Source organism: Arvicanthis niloticus, chromosome 9 (assembly GCF_011762505.2).
Source record: "Arvicanthis niloticus isolate mArvNil1 chromosome 9, mArvNil1.pat.X, whole genome shotgun sequence".
In the NCBI taxonomy this organism is placed as follows: domain Eukaryota; kingdom Metazoa; phylum Chordata; class Mammalia; order Rodentia; family Muridae; genus Arvicanthis; species Arvicanthis niloticus.
In genome coordinates this window covers 18,661,119-18,670,641 of record NC_047666.1, presented here as the reverse complement: position 1 = coordinate 18,670,641, position 9,523 = coordinate 18,661,119, and the positions used below count along the sequence as shown (strand labels likewise).

The 9,523-nt window shown below is 40.1% G+C and overlaps 2 pseudogenes; one reads left to right on the top strand and one right to left on the bottom strand.

The window, feature by feature from the left end:
* The first annotated feature begins 980 nt into the window (after positions 1-980).
* On the top strand, positions 981-1,476 carry LOC117714736 (peptidyl-prolyl cis-trans isomerase A pseudogene; annotated as a pseudogene).
* Positions 1,477-8,565: 7,089 nt separating this feature from the next.
* Positions 8,566-9,170, bottom strand: LOC143443609 (glyceraldehyde-3-phosphate dehydrogenase pseudogene; annotated as a pseudogene).
* Positions 9,171-9,523: the final 353 nt, after the last annotated feature.

Here is a 9,523-nt window from a genome sequence, read left to right as displayed (position 1 = left end):
TTCTGCCACTTTCCAGTACCACTATGTAGGAGGAGCTAAGGTGGGAGGAGTAAGGAGAGGAAGAGGAGGAGGAAGGAGAGGAAGGGAGGAAGGAAGAGGAGGATCTAGGAGAGGGAGAGGAGTTGAGAAAGAGGAGAACATGGAGGCAGATGTTCACTTGTCTCCTGCAGTCAAAGGTAGTTGGTATATCTAGGTTGGGTATTGGGTTACACCTCTGGTTGAGTGGGCATCTTGTTATTGATCATTACCCAATATATAAGCCTTTGGATAATCTAAGCATTAGTGTCTCATTTGTACCAAGCCCCCATGGTTGGTGGAATGGTCTGGGCAATACCCAGCCTTGCAGAGACAGCATGAAAAATTGGCAGAGCCATCTCCCACGCTGGCGTCTTGTGGGTGGCAGGGCTGGTGTTTCTGGCCGGCCTTTTCTAGCTGCAGCGCACATGTGGCCACTGGCCCTGGAACATGGCAGCTGAACTAGGCAGAGCCATGACAGCTTAGATAGTCGGTTAGACCAGTGGCCATTTTTAAATATTTACTTCAACTCCCGTAAGCTGGAGACTAAGCTTTTATTTAACATGGGAGCCTTAGTAACAACCAGGACTAAGAGAAAGAAAGTCTGCATTTCTCAAAATTCTTACATTCACAAAAGTCTCTACTTGAAAATTTTGATCCTATTTTTATTGATAATATGCTTTTTGTTTCTCTTTGAGACATGATCTTATGTACCTAGAATGGATTAAGCCTGTTCTCTAGAGAAGAATGACCTTGAACTCTTGGTACTTTTGCCTCTACCTCCCACTTGATGAGATATAGGCTATATGCTCCATACATTGCTATATTATACATTAGTTTTATAGAGTCGTCTATGTTGTTACGTGCTTTATCTTAGTATAAAATTCATCACAATCATTTCCATGTTTTGCTCTTAAAAGATCCCTGTAGGCAGAGACTGCTGTTCCCTGTCTCAGTTTGCCTCAGTCATGGTCAACCCCACAGTGTTCATAGATATCTTTGCTGATAGCAAGTCCTTGGGTAGCAGGTTCTTTGAGCTGTTTGCAGACAAAGTTCCAAAGACAGCAGAAAACTTTCATGCTCTGAGCAATGGAGAGAAAGGATTGGATAAATGGGTTTCTCCCTTCACAGAATTACTTCAGGATTCATGTACCAGGGTGGTTACTTCAAAGGCCATAAAAGCACTGGCAGTGGGTCTATCTATGTAGAGTAATTTGAAATGAGAACTTCATTATGAAGCATACAGGTCCTGGCATCTTATCCAGAGCAACAACTGAACCAAACCAAACAGTTCCCTGGTTTTTAAATTGCACTACCAAGACTGAGTGGCTGAATGGCAAGTATGTAATATTTTGGATGGTGAAAGAAGGCATGCAAATTGTGGAACCTATGGAGTATTTTTGGTTCAGGAATAGCAAGAACAGTAAGAATATCACAATTTCCGACTGTACACAACTCTAATTCTTTTGACTTGCAGACTATTCCTTCTGTATCTCAGGAGAGAACCCCCACCACATGTGCTCACAATACCCTGTAATCTCAGCTCTCATTGGAAATCTTTGTGTTCCATATTTTCCTCATTCCCCTCCAAGTCTAGATAAATAGCAGAGTTACATTTATGATTATGAATAAAAACTAAATATGAAATAAAAGACTCATATAGAAACCCTTTTACTTAGAATATTAGACTTCTAAGACTATTGATTAACCACACACTCTAAAGCTTAACTCTGAGTAGTGTTCTCTCTAGTCACAGACTTTTTCCAGCCTCTTCATTGGCTAGTAGCTGGTACTAAGTAGATGCCTATGCAAAATAATGTTTGTTCTCACAGGAAAAAGCATCCTTTTAAACTAGACCAAGATCAATTATATTTTTAAGGCACACTATCCAACTTAATTTCTTTAGCCATTGTTTCTTGAGAACCTTGTATATGCCAGGAAATGTGGTAAAGATTCAAAAATGAGGAAATGGTTAAAGTTGTATCCCTAACTGAGCTTAGCTTTAGTAAAATAGATTTACAACTATATAAAACTCAGGTAAGCAAAGGCAACTAAAATTGTCTAACATGTAATCTCAACGTTTCACTTTCAATGACTGCCCAAGAATTAACTAGAGTATGGGTCTTCCTTTTCATTAGAACACACAAATTCTGTTGACAGTTTCCAAAGGGCTGGGAACCTTTGTCATTAAGCCTCACAAGATTCATGAGTGACTAATGCCCAAATACATATATATAGTCAACATTATAATCACACTCATGACAACCCCATGAGGAGTGTAAATAAATTAACTGAAAAATACTTGATAAGAAGAAAAAATGAATGGAAGATTAGCCAAGATAAGAGATAACTTAGGAACCTACTGCCTTCTTCCATCAGCTTTCAAGGGACACAATTTAATTCACGTAAGCTTTTCATATGAGCTTGGAGATATAGAAGTGGACAAGTCCATAGAGAGTAACTGGGGATAAAGACGAACTGTCAACAGAGGAAAAACAAAAAGCTTTATGAAGGCTTCATTGAGAAAGTCACATTTAAGTAAAGACCTGAAAAATGAACATGATCAGGTAGTATAGAGTAAGGAGTGGGGCATGCCACTACTATATTCAGAGACAGAAACAAATAATGACTTCTTGAGGATTGGTAGCTTATAGTTCATTTGGAGTAGGGTGTGTGAAGAGGATTTAGAGTTTGAAACAGGTAAACTTAATCAGATAGGTGATAATCACTTGTTTTTCTTAAGTGTAGTTCATGGACAGGAGAAAAGTGAATGGGGAATATATTTTAAATATCCCCACAATCATTCACAGTTTATTTCTAAAGACCAGAAAGAGTTTAAGTAGAGGACAGACACCTGCCACATGGTTGTAATTTAGGTTCATAGTGATTTTGGTGTGAACCATGGTAATGTTCCTGGAGATGGTTACAAAAGATTTTTACACTGATGATATTTGCATTTATTTATTATTTGCACACATGTTTGTGTGTATGCATATGTGTATGTATATGTGTTTGTGAGTGCTCGTGTGTGTAGGTATACATATACAAAAAAATACGTATGGAGGTTGGAGTGCAATTTGCAACTTCCATAATGTGGGTTCTGGAGACTGAACTTATTTGCCTTGGTGGCAGGTACCTTTTACAACTGACCAATATTTCTGGTTCTATTTATCCATTTTACTGTTTGAATTGGCAGTGATAAAAGCAAGGGGCATTCAGAAGACCTCCAATGTTTGTTTTGGGTAGCTAGATAGAAGATGATACTACCTATGGAAATGAAAAGGGAGGGAGAGGGAAATTTTTGAAAGATATAAATATCCCAACATTTCAAAGACCTTTGAATGACCCTTTGCTGGAAATACTCTGGGTAATAGAGTCATTCCAGAATTTGGGTGAGAATGGACACTTTGATGGGAAGAATTGATTGCTACACCCTTATTTTTCATTAACTTCTTTCTTCCAAGGATTTCCAGGATGTCTTTCCCACCCATTAAACAAACCCCTGTTATCTCAGAGAGTAAGCAACTCACCTAAGCCATAAAGTATGTTCTAGGTGCTCTTGGATTATTATTTCTGGGAGAGTACTTCCTTATTCTTAACAAAGGTATTTACTTCCACATATGCCCTGCAGGTGAAAGGATGCTCAGCTGTCCTTGCCTCTTTGGAGCTCACATACCCACAGTGATAAGGTCAGATAATAGGCAAAGATGCAAATATATAAAGATATATCAGAAGTGATATGTGTTAAGGGGAAAAGGAGACTGTAAAACGCAGTGGGAAAAATGGGCTTCTAGAAGGTTTGCTAAGAAGGTGACATTTGGTATTGTAACTTGTTTGATGTGTATGCGGTTATTGTAAAATAAACAAAAAACCTAAAAACCACTTTGACCCTCACTTTGTCTACTATACTATTGTAACACTAATAAAAAATTAGAATCTTATATTGAGAGAAGTCTAAAGTCTTACCCAGCCAAAGGAAGTGCTTCTCTCTTGAAAGACATGTAACTTATCAGATGTCCTTGCAGGAGAAACTTGACAAATGATGGAGGGGGTGGGAACCACAGCTTTAAGGAAGACTGCTTAGCTATATGCATAATTATAACCTTTTACTTTCATGTCAGATCTATTTCAGTACCCCTAAAAATTGACTTGGAATGGGGTTCATTGTATCTCTTCCCAAAATGCTTGATTGAACAAAATCTACTTCTGCTTTTCATGATTAATTCCAATCTCTTAATTGGTGTATTGAGAATAGGTGCCTGAGTTTGGCTTGTTATGGCCAGAGCATAGTCCTGCCCTTAATATCAGGAACATGTTGAGAAGAATTGACTACATAGTCAGAATAAAAGATTTTCCATATGATAGATGAGTCAATGATAATGGTAATTCCAGAAGATGGTCAAGATATCTGTAGCCAATTGTGTATAAAGTTTTGGGCAAAGAGTTGGGTGGAACTCTGGAGATTACACTTTCCTCTGGTGCTCAGAGCTGCTAAGCTTGTACCCTACCTCTTATTTGTGCTGTTTACCTCCCAGGACCTAACCAGGGTTGCAAAAGTGAAAAACGTAAGAGACATAGTGGGATGGAACTGAACCATATAGGAACTGGTGAGGGCTGAGTTATAGCAGGCCACCAACACCAAATAAGACCAACTCTTTTCTTCTTCTGACTTTGTGTTTACACATCAACGTCCCCTCATCAGTTTTCTTCTTTCTGTATACTTCTTCCTGTGTTGTGTTCTGGATTCCCCCACTTTGAAATGCTTCCAACATCACCACCATGGGCAGCCTCACCCTCACCATCTCATCTCTTCTTTTCTGGATGATCAGTATCTACTTCTTGCTACCGTTGGCTTCTCTTATACTACTGGCAAGGAACACTCTTCTGGGCATTGCACAGACTCAATGCTGCCATCATCAAAGGTCTTTATGGTGATGTAACACCATAATAAACAAATGTAAATACTGTCTCCCCCCCAGCACACACACACGCACACGCACATGCACACTCACACACCTAGAACAAAGCAACTCAGTAGGACACAAAGGCCCACATCAATTCCTTTTACAGAATTAAAAACTCCTCTAAGAAAGCCCACTTTACATTGGTGCAGCCTGTAGAATTTCAGAGACAGAAAGGTAGAACTAAGTTAAGGCAAATCAGAGAAATATGAAGATTAGAAAACCCACTGACTCTTATCTTCAAGACACACTGGGTTCCCCCCTGTAATCATGTGCCATGGAAGTCAGAAGAACAAAACGAAGTAGTCCTGACAAGAAGCCTACCTCATAAGTCAGGTGGTTTTGGAGAGAACAAGGAAGAAACGGAAAGCAATCAATGCTGTGGGCAGAGAGGGGAGGGAGGCAGGAATCCTCGGTGCCTCGCTGCCTGAGCCATAGACCGTGGTTAGCCCATACCCAAATCCCTCAGCCTTGGCTACCAATAGGCAAGGAGAATGCTGGAGCCACACCATGCTATTTAAAAGACCTTCGAACCACAGTGTAAATGCTAACTAACCATATTGGTATATAACCGGAATTTTATATTAAAAAGGGCATCCTAGCAGGACGGTGGTGGCACACGCCTTTAATCCCAGCACTTGGGAAGCAGAGGCAGGCAGATTTCTGAGTTCGAGGCCAGCCTGGTCTACAGAGTGAGTTCCAGGACAACCAGGGCTATACAGAGAAACCCTGTCTCACCCCGCCCCCTCAAAGGGCATCCTTGTCAAATGTATGCTATGTAAAAAATGTATGTATGTAGCGGGAAACCTCTTTAAAGTGTGTTCCATGTATATCACAGACATATATAGAGAGAGACTATTTTAGCCAGGCCAAGTATTTTTGCAGTGATTGTAATAAATCATTTATTACCTTGGACTCCCATTCAGGACATTAATTAAATAAAATCATGGCAATGCAAAACAACAAAAAAGAAAAGAAAAGAAAAGAAAACCCACTGACCCATTGAGGAGAGGAATGCAGGGGCACTGAGAAACAAAGTTGTCTTGTATTGTATAAGAAACAGCTCCAGGTCTAGTGTTCTCCACAAAGTGGTTATCAGAGCCACCCCGGGCCAGTAGATTCTGAGTTCTTTGTCCCACTAAATACAAGAATGGCTTTCAGAGTCAGCAGAGGATGAGCTTTGGGAGAAAAAAAGAAAGCTCATTCTCACTTCCTAAATGATAACATAGAGAAAAGATGAAAGAGAGCCATGGGAGCTCCTGTGTAGCAAGAACAGGTCCTGAGGCTGCTGCTGCTAGTTAAGAAGTCTTCAGTGTGCTGAAGCATGCCTTGGATGGAATGTTGAGCTATTCAGTCTGGAAATCCCAAGGACAATATTCATGAAGCTCTTTATGTTAGTGTCTCTACTGGTGTTTGGGCCACTCTCTCATGAATACCGACCAAGCAGCTGTGTTCACATAGGTACTATGGAAAGGAAGAACAAGGGAGTTAAGTGAACTGAATGGCTGCCTGGTTTGGGGCATTTCTGGCTTTTTGGCTGGGACAGAGTTGCCTAGAATAATAGCATAATAATTGCAATTCCTGGACAAGGACAAGAGGCAGGAAGCTCATTTTTCAAGACCCTTATCTAAAACAAGTGCCTGAACTCCTGCTCTCAATCCCAGCTACTAATAAAAGCTCTCTCTCTTTTTTTTTTAAAACCTAAACTCCAATTATGTTGGGAGCCATCAGGTCAACAAGGCCAGGGACTACATGAAAAGAAGTGTTATTACTTTTTAATTACTAGTAATTGCAGCCTGGTATTGTTTGCATCTTGATTAGTCAATCCAATTTCCTTGAGAAGCAGTGGACTTTGCTCTGGCCCTGATAACATCTCTGTGTTTATCATTTCTTATCAGTCCTTTATCTGGGAAGGTGATTTATACTAACACACAAAAAAGTAGGCCATCATTCAAGAGGTACCAAATGAAAGAGAGGTTAAGAGAGACAAGCAGGACCCCAAGTGCTGACAAGAGAATATTCCCTGAAGGAAAGATTCAGAAGACTGGAAAAGAAAGCCATTTGGCTCAGCACCAGAGACTGGGTACTTCTTCCTTCAACTTTTCAAAAGAATTTCTGTTTATTCAGATGTACACTGGCCTTCTGGGGATGTCTGTTGTCTGGACTTTTGTGAAAGATCTTACAGTCACTCATCAGTGCTGGGATATGGGTGGGAAGCAGACTGGGTTATTGGCATGTTCTTTACTCTGGGTCCCCATACATCATTTTTGACTGTTTATCCATTAAACTTCCTCTATCTTCTTTTGATTTTTTAGACTTTATTTATTTTATGTATGTGAGTACATTTTAGCTGTCTTCAGACACACTAGAAGAGGGAATAGGATCCCATTACAGATGGTTGTGAACCTACATGTGGTTCCTGGGAATTGAACTCAGGACCTCTGAAGCGCAATAAGTGTGCTTAACCACTAGGCAATTTCTCCAGTCTCCATTTTATTTTTATACATACACATTAGTTGGTATGTATGTTTTTATGTGTGTACACACATGTGCCACTGTATGTGTAGGTCAAAGGAAATCCTTCAAGAGTTGTTCTCTCCTTTCATCAGGGGCCCAGGGATTGAACTCTGGTAATGAGGATTAGCAGCAAGCACTGTTTATACACTGAGCCATTTTGTTGACCTTCTGATATTTAAAGTTATATACTCTTATTATTTAAGACTTACTAGGCCAAAGAAATTATATTTGAAATATGTTATTATTATTACTACTATTACTAAGTTTGAGTGTGTGTGTTTGTGTGTGTGTGATAGAGATACACACACACACAGAGAAAGAGAGAGAGAGAGAGAGAGAGAGAGAGAGAGAGAGAGAGAGAGGTCTATGACTGAAGGTGAGTATATTATGAAATACATGTACCGCTCAGAAGATAACTTTTGAGGGGCAGTTCTCTTTCGGTGATTAAGTGCTGGGATTGATCTCAAGTTCTTGAGCATGGATTACAAACACTTTTATACAATGAAGACATCTGTAGATGTCCTAAGGCATTATACTTTTTGTCATAAGAAAAATTACAGTAATATGTGTGATTTTAAAAATATTTCTAGGGGACAGAACCAATTTAGACATTTATGACAGTTGTATGTGTGAGTGCTGTAAATTTTATTGATGTACAAAAGAGTAGGATTCCCTAAGCCCCTCCTCTTCTGGGGCTCTGAATGGAAACTGTGAGGAGAGACCATCAGTAGTTTGATTTGGGACAAGAACACCTCAGCAGCTGAGTGACCCTTTCTTAGTCTTGTATTTTTGATGGGGTGATGGTCAAGGGCTTCTTAAATCTTGGAGGGAATAAAGTCTATGAAGCTAACCCACTACTGCTATAGCCAAATTCATTGTCATACTAGGAAATGATCTTTACAAAGTTGTCACTGAGACCAATGCTAGCCCTGCCATCAAAGATGGAAGAAGGGATATAACTGGAGAAGATAATTTGGCTCTCAGGACAGCATAGATTGTTTTTTTAGTTACCCCTTAATACTTGCTTTGCCACCTTTTTCATGTCATCATACTTGGCAGCTTTCTCTAGTTGCTATGTGAGATCAATGATGAACACATTGGAGGTAGGAGCACAAAAGGTCATGCCAGTGATCTTCCTGTTCAGCTCCAGAATGACCTCTCCTACAGCCTTGGCAGCACCACTGAATGCAGAGAAGATGTTCTGTGTAGTCCCATGGTGACCAAGCCACAGCTTCCCAGAAGGAACATGAACAGTATTCCGGGTGGCAGTGACCTCACAGAGTGTGGTCAGGAGTTCTTTCCCAATTCGAAAATTGTCAGGAATGATCTTTACCAAGAGCCTATAAAGTTGGTGATAAAGAAAGCATTGCTGAAAATCTTGAATGAGTTGCCATACTTCTTGTTATTGACACTCGTCAGAAATATGGGTGCATCAGCAAAAGAAGCAGACATGATGACCAATTCACTACCACACTTCAGGTGGGCTCCAGACTTCTAATGTGGTAGTAAAGACTCCAGTAGACTCCTCAACATACTCAGCACCAGCATCACACCTTTGATGTTGGCAGGATCGTGCTCCTGGAAGATAGTGATGGCTTTCCCATTGATAACAAGTTTCTTGTTGTCAGCCTTGACTGTGCAGTTGAATTTGCCATGGTTAAAGTTGCACATAAACATATAGACCACGTAATTAAGGACATTGATAGCAACAATATCTACTTTGTCACAGTTGAAGAAAGCCCTGGTAATCAGGCACTCAATGTGGCCAAATCTGTTCAGTCCAACCTTTGTTATCTTGTCTCAGGGATGAAGCTGGCTCTGCTCTGGCTCATTTCATACTCACTCATTATGTCTCTTACTGGCCTTGAACTCTTGGAAATCCTCCTGCATCAGCCTCTTGAGAGTTTAAATTACAAACTTGGACCAACAAATTCAAAGTAGTATTATCCATATTTATTTAAAAATGATACAACTGAGGCTAGTCATTTACCCATGCTCACAAACCCAGGAGCAAAAATTAATCACAAATC